A 14,845-nucleotide genomic window follows, 5' to 3' on the forward strand; every position below is an offset into this window, starting at 1 on the left:
AAGCTTTGAACCTATGCATCTATGAGCCTGTTTTCGGATTTTTGTATGCTAATAAAAAAACATGTATAAGATGCCATACAAGCTCTATGATTTCGATGAGCTAGTATAGTATATTTTGAGTTGTTTAATCACTTGTGGTTTGAATCAGAAGCTGATAAATACTTCAAGTTTTTTTATTTACTTAACATTTATCTCCCTAGCGGGGCGCCACAGCATGTTTTTCATCTATTCATGATTAACATCGTTATCTCCGAAAAAATGCTTTTTTTATCTCCGTAGTAAAACGCCACACATTTCAGAAAACCAGCGATTCTACAAATATCTCAAATTTGTCTCAGCTGCTCAAACCTTTAACCGACAAAATTCTGCAAAACGTGCAGAATGGGCGAGTCAAATTTTAAAATATTCAAAAGGATAGCACAGTTGTGACAAATTTTGAATCCAACTTTTTTACCCGTATACAGCTCGGAAAATTAACCGCCTTCGGCGGTCGATAATGAAAATTTTAGGAATTTTGAAGATAATGAAATTTTCATGCGGGTGCTTTTTAGAGATGCGGGCGGCCGACGGTAAACTCATATGTAAATTTCATCGGCCTAATTATTCAACAGGACGTCCTCTTTGAAAAAATGTCTATCGATAGGTAATTGATACTCAAGATTTTTTCAAAGCTCGATTATTTATCGATCAATTTTGTCATCGATTGTTTATCGATTATTGATCGATTATACTTCGATTAAATTAAGTATCGATTAAAAATTGATCGGCTATCGATCACAGCTTTTGATCGATTACATATCGACCAAAATCTGATTAATCATCAATCAAATAGTTAATCGATCAACTATCGATTCGTGATCGATTATTTATCAGATTTTAGAGGGAGTGGTACTTTAATTGGAAAAAATTTCGCCTTTGCAAGATTAAATTTCTCGATTTCTCGAATTTTCGCCATTTTCGCGAAATTAAAAGCAACATTTTTCGCTGATCTCGATTGGAATGTACTTTTGAATTGAATCCAATCCCCTGGTAGCATAGGGCCTAGAAAAGCTACTACACTCATTTTTTTTATAAGCATACGGTAAATTTCGGCTGAAGCATTCTCAAACCCTCTGAAAGGCTGAACAAAAAAAAGTTAAAAAAAAACAAAGTTACAGTTTTATTTAGAGAAGGGGCGTTATTGAATGGTTTGCCTTTTTGGAGGAGCATTATTAATTCGAAAGCAGGCGTTTATTCAAAGTAATACGATCGGTATGAGATTTGGCGAATTCCAGAAATTTTCTTTACTTCATTAAATATATACCTTATCTTGGCCCTTTTTACGCCGGACCTTATTACTGTAGCGTTATTTTTGGGCTCGTTGGTGGAATAAGGGCCGGCGTAAAAAGGAGAGGTAATGTAGTCAATAGTCGGTCACGATCGATATATAATCGATAACGATACGTGATCGAAGATAAGTAAATAATTGATAAGTAATCAATGCATGAACGATAAGTAATCGATGATTGTTAACAATCAATACATAATTGATAAGTAATCGATAGGTTGTATGTAGTCGATATGTGATCGATAAGTAATCGATAGCTTGGAAATAATCGATCGCTGATCGATACTCAAGATTTTTTGAAGGTCTGATTACCTGTAGTGCAAAGGGATTTGAGACTGACAGTGTTCGGAACGTTGATATTGTTCAAACTAAAAAGGTAAATTACAATTGGTCAAATAAGTTTCAAAATAAAGAAGTCCAAAATATTTGAAAGATTTTCTAAGTCCAAAATGTCTAAAGTATAAGTCTAGATGTTTGAAAGTATAGTGTGTAAATATGAATTGAAAAAGTATAAGTCTATATGAGTGAATAAGTTTCAATGTACTGAAAATATACAAAGTCTTAAACCTAAGGCACAGAAAAACAAAATGGCTGACACATGAAAGAAAAACAAAATGGCCACACTGAAAAAAGCAAAGAAACAAAAATGCAAAAACAAAAACCTACCAGGTAGCCAGTGAATAAATACTGTGAGTACCCAGTGCACAAGTGAAAATCAAAATGAATTATTATTAAAATTTGTGAAAATCTGATTTCCTTGACATCTTGACTCTATGACTGTCAAGTCAGATCTGGAGTGAACTGAAATGTGTGCCTGTATTTATATAAAAAATAAGTCCCTATCCATATTATGTCATTAAATTAACTAAGTGAAAAAAGCAATTAAATGAATAAATAATTAAAAGTAATTATCCTAGAGTGACACATTGTTGACAAAAATGAACTTTAAAACAAAAGACACTCCACATGAGAATTGAGAAACTGATGTGTCACAAGGGACTGAATGAAACAAAAGAACAAAGGAAAACAAGTGAGACTCAATGAAAACTGTGAAATAAATTTTTTGGTTTTTCTAATTTTATAATTTTTATGGAAACATATTCAACAATACCAAGGTTGCATTACACTCCCGGCCAAAGCAAAACAATTTATTTTCCAGTTCAGTCTATTAGAACAGTTCAGTAAACAAATCTGGATCATCAATACCATGTACAAGAATAAGACTTCGAACCGATCTCGAGGTTTCACGTTTGACATTTTCGTTTGGATTCTTATATTCTACCACGACACGTCTGACATTTCCATCGTCCCCGGTTTCGATTGATTTGATCATCCCGTACGTGTAGGTTTTGCTGATCACTGAATTGACTTTTGTGAATAAAACAATATCGCCAATTTGAAGGTTACGATCTTGGCGAAACCATTTGCTTTGGTGCATCAACTTTGGTACATGACTCAAGAGCCAAGTTTCGAACCATGAGTCATAAATTTTTGTATTCGTTTTCAGAATCTTTGATGGATCGTCTGTAACAATGAAATCTCCAACAGGACTGCGTTCATTGTTTCGTCCAAGAAGCAATCTGTTTGGCGTTAATAGATCCATGTTTTCAACAGCTGTGACGTTGCCAACAGCTAGCGGAAGATTGTTGCAGGTGTTGGCAATGGTGGCTGTCAGTGTTTCCCATTGTAGGATTGAAAGTCTTTGATTGTTGAAGGTCTTTTCCAATGATAGATTGATGTGTTTGATCTTTCTCTCTACCTTTCCATTGACATTATGTCCGCCAACTGGACATGTTTGAAATTCCACGCTTCTTTCCTTGAACATCCTTGATTTGACATCAGTGTAGTTCAACTTCATGCCTTTTGTAGCTTTGACGAGCTGTGATCCTTCGTCGCAGAATACTTTCTTTGGAAAACCATATCTCGTTGAAAATCGAGTAAACGCTTGGATGAATGCTGAAGAAGAATAGTCGTCCATGACATTGATCATCACTGCAGAGGTGGAACAACAACAATACACAACTAGCCATATCTTTACTGTTGTTCGCTTGTGTGAAGGTGAAAATGATTGATATGGTCCACTGACGTAAGCAAGAATTCGGATGACTGTCGAAAAGCTTCTGTGGTTTGGGTCGATGAGATAATTTGAGTGTGTTGATCTCTTCTTGAATTCTTTGTTGTTAATGTGGAAGATTTGAACTTCTTTATTCACCTCAGAGATCTCTGAATCACTTAGCTTCAAATTTTCTGCACTCTTGATAGGAAATTGTGAATGATCTAAATGCATCCAATCAAAGCCATTTATCCAAGTTGAGGTCCTGGAAACATCTTTCAAGGTTGCTCCCTTTCGAGTGCCAATATCTGCAATCATGTTGTTAGTGTTGACGTAGAACCAATCTTGATTTGAAGTGAATCGCTTGATTTCGATGACTCTGGTTCGAACATACTGCTTGAGTGGTTTGTTCTCGTTACTTATCCAATGTAAAACAATCTGACTGTCTGTCAACTTAATTGAAGATTGGTGCCACGTGGTTAATGAGCGTTTGACGATCTCTCCTGTATGGGTGTTTATCACAGCAGCATACAATTCTCCTCGTGGTTGAAATGTTCCTTTTGGCACAGTTCTTGTTCTTGAAAAGATCAGTTGACACGAGTACTCTCCATTTCGCCGTAGAAATCTTCCATAGATTGAAACGCAAACCATTGAGTGACTGGCATCTCCAAAGTCCAGAGTGTCCATCTTTAAGTCGATTGCATCTTCTGGGACTATGGCTCGATTAAATCGTAGATCTCCTATTTCCTTCATCATGTCGAAATTTGATTCCCAGATGGACCGGAGGTTATCGGGGATGATATCGTCCCAATTGAGTTGTCGCTGTACTAGATCCTGAAGATCAATTTTCATTGAAGCTATTATAAGGGTGAAACTTTACCAGTCAAATCAAACAATTCAGCAACTTTGGATGCACATTGTCTTCTTGTTAAATTTGAAGGTATACCTTTTATTGATTCTTCAGGTTTCCTCCCACGAATCTTCTTGTTGAAATTGAGTTCCCCAACATTGAGAGCTAGCTCATCTGATTTGACAAGCCATCTCATACCACCAACATGGATTGTTTCTCCATCATCACTGAGGGTGCTTGGTGGGTCTTCTCTTGAAAATGCTATGCCTTTCAATTGGAATCCACCACGATTCAATACAAGTTCGAGCTCATCTGCACGACGATGAGCTGTTTCAAGGTCTTTCTCGCCAGTTACACAATCATCAACATAAATATCCTTTTGCACAATGTTGTTGACTTTGGGGTATTCCTCCTTTGATAACTGAGCAATTTTGCGCAAAGCGAATTCGGCTTGGTTGCTGGACGATTTGACTCCGTATATCAGAGTCTTGATAACCTTCTGTTCTGGTGATTTTGATGGATCCAAGCTGTTTTGCCAAAGATATCTCTGATAACACCAATGACTCTTGTGTAGCTTTATCGTATTGTACATCTTCTTTATGTCTGTATGGATAGCTATTGGTTGGACAGACCATCTGATTAATATTTCTTGAAGATGATTCAGGTTATTTCTGCCTTTTGCCAATACGTCATTTAGGCTGAAACTTGAAGCTGTAGGTTGGGACGCATCGAACACAATTCTACAAGGCGTACTAAAGGAGTTAGATTTCCAAACGGCTCTCCATGGAATATAATAATGCATCTTACAAGTTTGCAGTTGGTCCTGGTCTTCTTTTGGGAGGTTGCATACATATTCAACATATCCAAGTTGCTGCAGCTTTGCTTCTGACTCGAGAATATCTTGCTTGTCCTTTTGATTGTTGGGATGATTGAGTTTTCGAACTTGTTGCTGATATGTTTTCATTGCCTTGTCCTTGTTGTTGACCAAGTGTGCTTCTGGATCTGCTATGAAAGGAAGGAGTGCTGTTGCAGTCTTGCTCTCCAAATCAACGGTGATGGATGAATTGATGATGCTCTGCTCGATTTCCTCTTTGCAGCTGATGACATCATTTGATGGTTGCTTGCATGCTTTGCAGTTGCGACAATCTGGGCAGCGATATGATATCTCACTACCTGTTGCTTCTACTTCTTCAAAAATCTTCATTGTTGTTGAAATGTGGGTAGGTGATTCATCGTGGAAATTTTGTTGCACGAGATCTGTTGAATTGCATTGGCTGAATCCTAGCAGAGGGACAGCTGATTGGCTTCTAATCATGTTGAATTGATTTGAAAAGAATGTGGAGGATGTCAATGTGTTGAATTGCTGATGAATTTTGGTGAAGCTGTGATGTGGTCCACCGACCACTCCTCTTCCCCCAGTTGAATTGTTGAATTTCGATTCGTACAATGCAAGACCTGATGGGAGTTGGATGACCATTTTTGGGTGATGACGAAGGTATTTGACTCCAATCATCATATGCACTTCACCACCAATGTTGTTTGGAAGCTTTGGAATTGGACTGGTTCCTCCTGATGAGATGTGATAGTCAATGATGTCTTGTTCAACGACGTCTAATGGATATGTTGGGAATGTAGATGTGATACGATCGAGACAAACACCGGAGAACGTGACTTCTTGATCATCGTGAAGTGGGATAGTGACACTGAAGATTCCATTCAACGATTTGGTTTGACACTCACCAACGCCACCAAGTATGACCGGTTCGGATGATATCTTCTTTGCTTTGCTGAAGTCGATACTTTTGAGTTGATGAAGTCTTCTGGATAACATCACTTTTGAGTCACCGAAGGATTTTTTGAGTCGTTCCCAAATTTCGTCTATGTTGTTGATGGTCTTCACCATTGTTAGTGCTGCATCTGTCAGATAATTGTTTCGTAGAAGATCTGGTAAAAGTTCCTTCGGAGTTGAAGACAAGTGCATTTTTTCGAAGTTGGTTCGAAACGTCAAAAATCAGTATTGGAGTCATAACCAGAGAACTTCTCTAATTTGATATTGAGTTTAGATTTGTTAAACTCAGAATGTTTGTCAAGTTCTCGCTTACTGATTTCCTTGGTAAGATTGAGGACGTAAGCCTGTTTCTTCTCATCTAGGTCGACATATCTTTGCCCAGTTTTGCGGATCATGATAAGTGTTTCGGCACTTTTGATAGGTGAGTCAAGGCATTCAGTATAACTTTCTGTGATTTTATCAAATCGTTGATGAACGTTCGAAGAAAGATTTTTCCGTAAGAGTAAAAGTTCAGAGGATTCTGCTTTGTCCATTGCACAATCAAAAGTTATCTCTAGCTTTTCAATGTCTCTATTGATGCAATCAAGACGAAAGTTGATCTTACGTTCTATTTGGGCTGCTTCGTTATCTTTGATTTTGGTCTGACTCAGGTTGGCTTTTTGATTTTCGGTCGTAAATGCCTGTTATGAATTCTTTAATTGACATAATTGCTTGATTAACAGAAATCCTCACATCTTCGTCGAGTTCCTCTTTTCGACGTTTGATTATGACCTCCTTTTTGCGAATTGAGCTTCTGATTTGTTCGAGCTTTGTGATGATAACATTTGAATCTTCAGGACTGAGATCATTGATTGGGATTTCTTCCATCATGTCAATAGCATCTTGTGCCAAAATCATTAGATCGATGGCTTCATCACTTGGCTCTGTCATTATGGAGTCTAGTTGAACAGTTTGAGTTGTGTCGGAGTCAGTATGAGTTGCGTCGAAGTCGGTGTGAGTTGCGACGAAGTCGGTGTGAGTTGCGTCGGAGTCGGTATGAGTTGCGTCAGAGTCGGTATGAGTTACGTCGGAATCAGGGTGAATTGATTCGCGAATAGATAAATTATGAAAATGAGAGGTGAGTTCTTCGTCAATGCTTCTGAGGGGAATGATTCGGCCAGTTGAATTGAGTTGGCTGTAGTCGATCCTTGTGATACCTCGTCTTGACATTGACAATTGAATTGAGTTGAAGTGTCTGACTGTTTGAATGTAGTGCAAAGGGATTTGAGACTGACAGTGTTCGGAACGTTGATATTGTTCAAACTAAAAAGGTAAATTACAATTGGTCAAATAAGTTTCAAAATAAAAAAGTCCAAAATATTTGAAAGATTTTCTAAGTCCAAAATGTCTAAAGTATAAGTCTAGATGTTTTAAAGTATAGTGTGTAAATATGAATTGAAAAAGTATAAGTCTTTATGAGTGAATAAGTTTCAATGTACTGAAAATATACAAAGTCTTAAACCTAAGGCACAGAAAAACAAAATGGCTGACACATGAAAGAAAAACAAAATGGCCACACTGAAAAAAGCAAAGAAACAAAAATGCAAAAACAAAAACCTACCAGGTAGCCAGTGAATAAATACTGTTAGTACCCAGTGCACAAGTGAAAATCAAAATGAATTATTATTAAAATTTGTGAAAATCTGATTTCCTTGACATCTTGACTCTATGACTGTCAAGTCAGATCTGGAGTGAACTGAAATGTGTGCCTGTATTTATATAAAAAATAAGTCCCTATCCATATTATGTCATTAAATTAACTAAGTGAAAAAAGCAATTAAATGAATAAATAATTAAAAGTAATTATCCTAGAGTGACACATTGTTGACAAAAATGAACTTTAAAACAAAAGACACTCCACATGAGAATTGAGAAACTGATGTGTCACAAGGGACTGAATGAAACAAAAGAACAAAGGAAAACAAGTGAGACTCAATGAAAACTGTGAAATAAATTTTTTGGTTTTTCTAATTTTATAATTTTTATGGAAACATATTCAACAATACCAAGGTTGCATTACATTACCTATCCATTCTATCGGTTAATTGATATCTAATCCATCGATTACTTATCGATTATTTATCGATTACTCAAGATTATCCATTATATCGATTATTTACGCCTGGCATATGTTGGATGATTGAATATATGCTAGCATAAATTTTGATATATTGTAACTCCAAGTTCCAATAGGCTATTCCATTTTTAAACCATACAGGGGTATTATAAGCCTTGATTTTCCAAGGGGTTTTTGTTCATTTTCAGATTTTTCAAGGGAGTAATTAAACAGTCCGTCATAAACGTAGAAAGGAGAACCGTCTTGTATTTTTTTATAATCTGATGTATACAGGACAGGTATGACCTGTGAGGCACAAATCTGCCTCAAAAAATTTACAGTAGGAAATTCGAATTTAGCGCTGTTCTCACTCACTAAAATAAAAACCAAATTTTGGAAGTTGTGCTTTCTCTAAGAAAGTGTGACCAGTATATAAAAGAATAACAAAATTTGATTGGCTATGTTTTCAACCGTTATTAGGATCTGAGAAATTCAAACTCTCAGCCCATACCATGCTATCTATTTCACCATCAGTATATAGAATAAGAAATCATAGCATGGATCTCCAGGCTATCATAAACGTTATTGATCATTCAAAAAATTTAACATCCTTACAAAAGTTGTCTGTTTGATTTCCCAAACATTTGTTTCAATACAACGGAGCAGAATAAGAGCCTATTTATTTTTCTTACAAAAAACTTACTTGAATAAACAGTTACCGACAAGAAATAATTTTTATTTTACGAGTTATTGGTTAGTTTCTTATAAAAGCAGTGCTTATAAAAAATAAATATGTTCATGTTATTCCTCGTACCTTGTTCACTTCGAAATAAACAATTACCGACAAGAAATAATTTTTATTTTACAAGTTATTGATTAGTTTCTTATAAAAGCAGTTCTTATAAAAAATTATGTCCGCGCTATTCTCATAAACAATTTTTATATTACCAGATAAATTTCTTATAAAAGCACTGCTTAGAAAAGGAATATTAATTGCCCCGCAGGGGCTTTTGTTGCTTCACGTAGCGGACTTGTTCGCCAGAAAAATATTCATGTTGTTTCTTCAGATTTTTTTCGTGATATTTTTTTAACTTTCGTGCATTTTACACAGAGCACTCGTGAAAGCGAGAAATCGAAAGTCCCGTCTGCACTGCCAGTCACAGCTTTAAGGTTTCACAAACCCAAACAACAAACAGCACACAAGATTTTTGCTTGGTTAATACCTTTTTGACGTAGTTGCTCAAAACTAAAACTGGATTTAGTTGAGGGACATTGTTTGCTACTGAATGAATAACTATCAAACTACTGATATTGGATCAAACCTTATACGATTGTCAGAATGGATGACATCTTCATCAGTCAATGACTGACACAGGTGTTCAAGCTCGAGGGTCCTGTTTTACACACACTGGCAGTCAATACGCTGCTCTACCGAAACCCTACTGATATTATAAAGGCATAGACAAAAGGGAAATTGTCTGTTAATTCATACTGTCTACCTATATAGTGACTTCATTTCTTACAAAAAACTTCTTTATATGATAACCAACGATAATAGATGGTATTGCATTTAGGAAAATTCATTCATATTAGGGACTCAATCTATATCGAAAATAGGAATACATGTTTTTTCTTTTATAAGCATAACGTTTATAAGCATATGCAGGCTCAGTTTTTGGTACCTAAACAATGGCTCTATTGTTTAAGAACAATAGAATGCTAAGCATAATGCGAGCCTGATGTAGGGGCAGACACTTGCTTATAAAAAAAAAACATGTAGGCCAAATTTTCGACTTAAAGTCTACTTCTGTTTTGACTTTCTATAGTAAAGCGGGAGAAATAATTTTTCCTATTTTCGATATAGATTGAGTCGTAGGGGGAAATCATAATTAATCTCCAAAGCAAGTTTGAAAGCAAAACTAGCAAAAGTGTATACATTTTCATCCTATAAAAAAATAATACAACTTTGATAAAGATAGAAAATGTTTACTAAGGCAATTACTTTTTTATTTTCTGGTTTACGGACATCACAAGGAAAAGTTTTGGACAGGAGGATGGAAAAAAAATAAAAATAAAATTGATGTTTTAAATCTTTTTTATTTTCTTTTTAAAAATCTGAAATGGGAGGAAATAATGAAATAGAATTTTATGAAATTTCCTAAAGTATATAACAATTTTTTAGATTTAACTTAGACAAAAGAATAAAGTGCAAGATGTTGTTATAGATTAGAGTCTGTGGATAAAAAACACTAAAAATAAACTGAAACATAAAAATGTACACATAAAGACTGATATGTGTATATGTAAGACTGACTGACATAGATTCCCATTTAGGGTTCACCCTTAGGTTTCCCACTTTAGGGTTCCCACTTTAGGGTTCCCCCATCCCACTTTTCTGGTATGCCTATTTTTATATCCACTGTTGAATTTTAACAATCACATAAAGGACTTTAAATAAAAGCGATTACAAAAAAAAAATGAAAAAAATGAAGAAAATCAACTGTGTACACAAAGAGTTGTATAATTTAGCTTGTTTTTTGTGGATAGGGAAATTCCATGGGGGAGTTCCCTGACATCAAGGGAAGGATCAAAGTATCTTTACATTGGCAGAATAGGGCACAGCTGTGTTTAGATCATTTAACCCCCTCTCTCTTTCTCTTCTTTTCTTTTGTTTTCCTGTTTAAGTAAAGGTTTTTTTATTTATTTCTTCTTTTTTGAAGGTCGGAGGAGCAAAATAAATAAATTTTTTTGAAATCTCTGGTAAAAATAATGTCGGCGGATCCGTAAACCAATAAATAAAAAAGTATTTGCCTAACCCTGGTACCACAATATAAGACTTTTTTTGCTCCATTCAATTTCATTTTTGTTTTTTGCTTTCGGTTGTGGCCCCACTCTTTTTATAAGAACAACTTCTATAAAACTTCCATATTGTTGATTCATCCTTAGTCAAAAAACAATATTCTTGTAAAAAATCGTTCATGTAATCATGAATTTTTTTTCTTTCGACTCCTTTCTTGAAATCAGACATATTGTTAAAGTTATAGACATGTTATGAAACGGTTACTGACAAAAACAAACTGGTTTCGTTCATGCCTTCTATGAGAACAAGAAATTAGACGGCATTATGAATTGTAACTAATGAGAAAAGTAAGCATTTACCGTCAACTGCTCTAACTTGGGACTATCTGACAAAACATGGGACAGCAATTCGGCCACTATTTCACCGAACCTCCAAAGTCGGTTGATTTGAGTTAAGGAAAATATACGATTTCTCTTTCGATTTTACAGTAAGTGAAAATACAGACCAGATATGCAACAGTCCCATGTTTCGACCAATCGTCCCAAGTTAGAGCAGTTGACGGTATTTATTTAGTAGAAAGTCTAGGTCAAATTTTGAGCGCATGCAGGCACGCAAAATTTTAGAGGGCACGTGGGCACGTCAAAATAGTTGGCACGTGGGCACGCGGGCACGCTAAGGCACGAGGGCACGCAAAGGCACGTGGGCATGTGGAAAAAAATAGGGCACGTGGGCACGCAGGACAAGTCATTTAGCCAGACTCTTTCAAAGTACTTTTATACAAATAAAATTTATTAAAAGAGAAAAAATGTCCTTTTTCCTTCATTCTTCATCTCATTTACTAATAAAGGTTATTATATTAGTATTCTTGTAATAGCCGACTTGTGAGCTAACCAGGAAAGGTATGAGCTTGAAATTTGACATGGATCTTTCCATCCATAATGCCTGCCAGCACCCAAAAAATTATAGCCTGAAACTTTGTAGAATTCCCAGCAGGGGGGGTTAGGGTATAATTATGGAAAAATTCACCAGTTTCCCTTCCTTCCTTCTTCATCTCAGTCTTGTATTTTTGAAGGAAAATAACTAACGTCTGATTTCTGTATTTTTAAAGGAAAATTACTTGTCTTGTCTTTTTAAAGAAAAATAACTAACATCGCAGCTGATTGGGCCATTCTGAACCCATTTCTATATTATATGCAAGATATTCACTTAAAAAAAAAATTTCACCTCAGCTCAAGCGTACTCAGGACTTGACTCAGAGAGGCAGCAAAATTTAAAAAGGAAATACTTTCCTTGCGAAATACAGTGAACATATAGTCAGGTAGAATTACATAACTACGCCAGACAAAATGGTGTAGAGATGAAATATTGCACAGAGGTCCAGGAACATGTCAGGATTCACGAAAAAAAAGCCCTACCCTCAAGAAGATGGGATTTTTTATTTATTTCATTTATTTCAAGTTAGTTTACCATAGATAAATATCTAATTTACACCAACAACAAAAAACAAATTGAAAAAATAGAGTTCAGTAAATTTTGCAAATATTACAAGTACAGAGATCTAAAAGTTTAAGCTTAAGCAAACTAGATTTAAACGTGGAAATATCTTTGGAATTCTTAAGGTCATCCGAAAGTTTATTCCACAAGATACTAGCTCGAAATGGGAAAGAGTTAAAGCCATGGCGTACCGTCAAGACTTTTTTACGGATTGAAAGAAGATTTTTGGAACGAAGGTGACGTTCGATCTTCCGGGACGGAAACAGCCATGACATGAAGACAGGATTTCCAAGATTCTGAGATTTGAAGACTTCAGAAAGTAATTGGCGAAGGTGTAATTCATGAATAGTCATGGGATTTCGTAAAGGCACATCCTCTGTTTCAGGAGGGATTAAATTAAGAATTTTTGCTCCACGCTCAAAAACCTTCTGAATTTTTAGGTAAAGTGTTTTCATACAAAACATCCAAACAATAGGGGCATACATAAATTTTGAAATGATAAAAGCATTAAATAATAAAATAGATTGTTTGTAGCTGATTAACTTTCTGATTCTGTTGAATCTGATGACATTGTAGTTTGCTGAATGGCAAAGACTAGAAATATGAGATTCAAAGGATAACTTGGAGTCAAACACAATGCCAAGCAGCTTAACTGAATCAGAGTTTTTGATAATAAAATTGTCAATCTTTATTTCAATAGATCGATCAACGTTATGCCCTAGTAGCATCATCTGAAACTTTTTCGGATTTGCCACAAGCATGTTGTTTTTAAACCATTCTAAGACGATGGCAAGATCAGACGTGAGGTTAGAAAGAATGGTATCCATGCTTGGGTCACATGAGAAGAGAGTATTGTCATCCGCAAAGTTACAGATGCTTGCAAGTAAAAATAAAAGGTCGTTAATAAATATGTTAAATAAAAGAGGGCCAAGAATAGAACCTTGTGGGACTCCAAGAGACATTTCTAGCCAGCCACTATAACAAGATTCAATTCTTGTCCTTTGATGTCTGTCGCTAAGGTAATTTTTTATAAGACGTAAACTATGAAAATTTAAGCCATAAGCTGATAATTTAGCAATAAGTAGGTCGTGATCTAGAGTGTCAAAAGCTTTGGACAAATCGATTAAAATGGTTCCAACTTTTCCCCTGTTGTCAAGAGATTTTTTCCACTCAGAAAGAAGACGAAGAAGGGCATGTTGTGTACTATGCTTTGATCGAAAACCGCACAAAAACACAGAAAAACTATCTTGAAAGAATCCTTCCAGCTGATTATAGATTATTCGTTCAAAAATTTTAGAAAATGCTGGTAAAAGACTAATAGGTCGATAGTTAGCTTTGTCAAATTTATCATCTTTCTTAAAAACTGGAGAGACCTCAGCCAGTTTAAGACTCGAGGGAAAACTTGCATTGATTATCATATCATTCACGAATTTTGTCAACCAGGGTATAATAATAGAACTTGCAAGTTTAACAAATTTTATTTGGATATTACCACGGACACTTTTCTTTGGGTTTAGATTTTTGATAACTTTTTCAACGTCATCCTCTGAGACAGGGGTGAATTGAAAGTGGTTAGAATCGACGGTTTGTTTAATTTTTAGTACACTTGGGTGGTTTTCGTATTTTAAAAGAATATTTGTGACTTCATCATATGCTTCACCAGTATCGTTAGTAGGTTTCCACTGCTCAATGTTGAGATTTTTGGTTATAGTAGCAAAGTGATCGTTGAATAAAGTTGAAATGAGGCTGTCGTCTTCGATCAGTTCATCGCCTTCCTGTAAAGAGATTCTTTCGTGGACGATATCTGCATCAGAGAAGAACGGTTTCATGTTTGACCACATTGGTTGAGAAGTACCAAGTTTAGCGTAAAACTTCTTTCTTGTTGATCGATTTAATGAGACGACAAGATTTCTCTGGCGTTTATAGAGAGCTGACCAGTATGGGTCTTTTGTTTCTTTACGTTTGTTCTTGTAGAAGCTGCGTAACATGATTGCTTTACGTATTTCTTTAGTTATGTAAGGTTTATGATTACCTCGAACACGATTAATTTTCTTGGGAGCATGTTTATCAAGAACTTTTTCGAAAACAGCTTGAAAATGTTCAAAGTGCTCGATATTTTCGTTGGACAAAGTATCTAGGAGGTCTCTGTTGAAGTTGTCGAGCGAAAAGTTACGAAGACTCCGGTACGAAATATTTTTTGGTTTGAGTTTAGGCACAGTTTTTTTTAAAACAGTACAAATAAAAGTATGGTGATCGCTTACGTCGTTTTTGATGGCTTTGCTATGTTGGAAGCATCTGTAGCGATTTGTGAGGATCAAGTCAATGCAGCGACCCTTCTCTGTTTTAAAACAAGTTGGACTTTTTATCAAATTTTTCAAAGATGAGGTTTCCATGAACTGACGAACATGGGTATTAGTAGTTTCTTGGTTAAAATCGC

Source organism: Clytia hemisphaerica, unplaced genomic scaffold, assembly GCF_902728285.1.
Source record: "Clytia hemisphaerica strain Z4C2 unplaced genomic scaffold, Clytia hemisphaerica genome assembly, whole genome shotgun sequence".
NCBI classification, from domain to species: Eukaryota; Metazoa; Cnidaria; class Hydrozoa; order Leptothecata; family Clytiidae; genus Clytia; species Clytia hemisphaerica.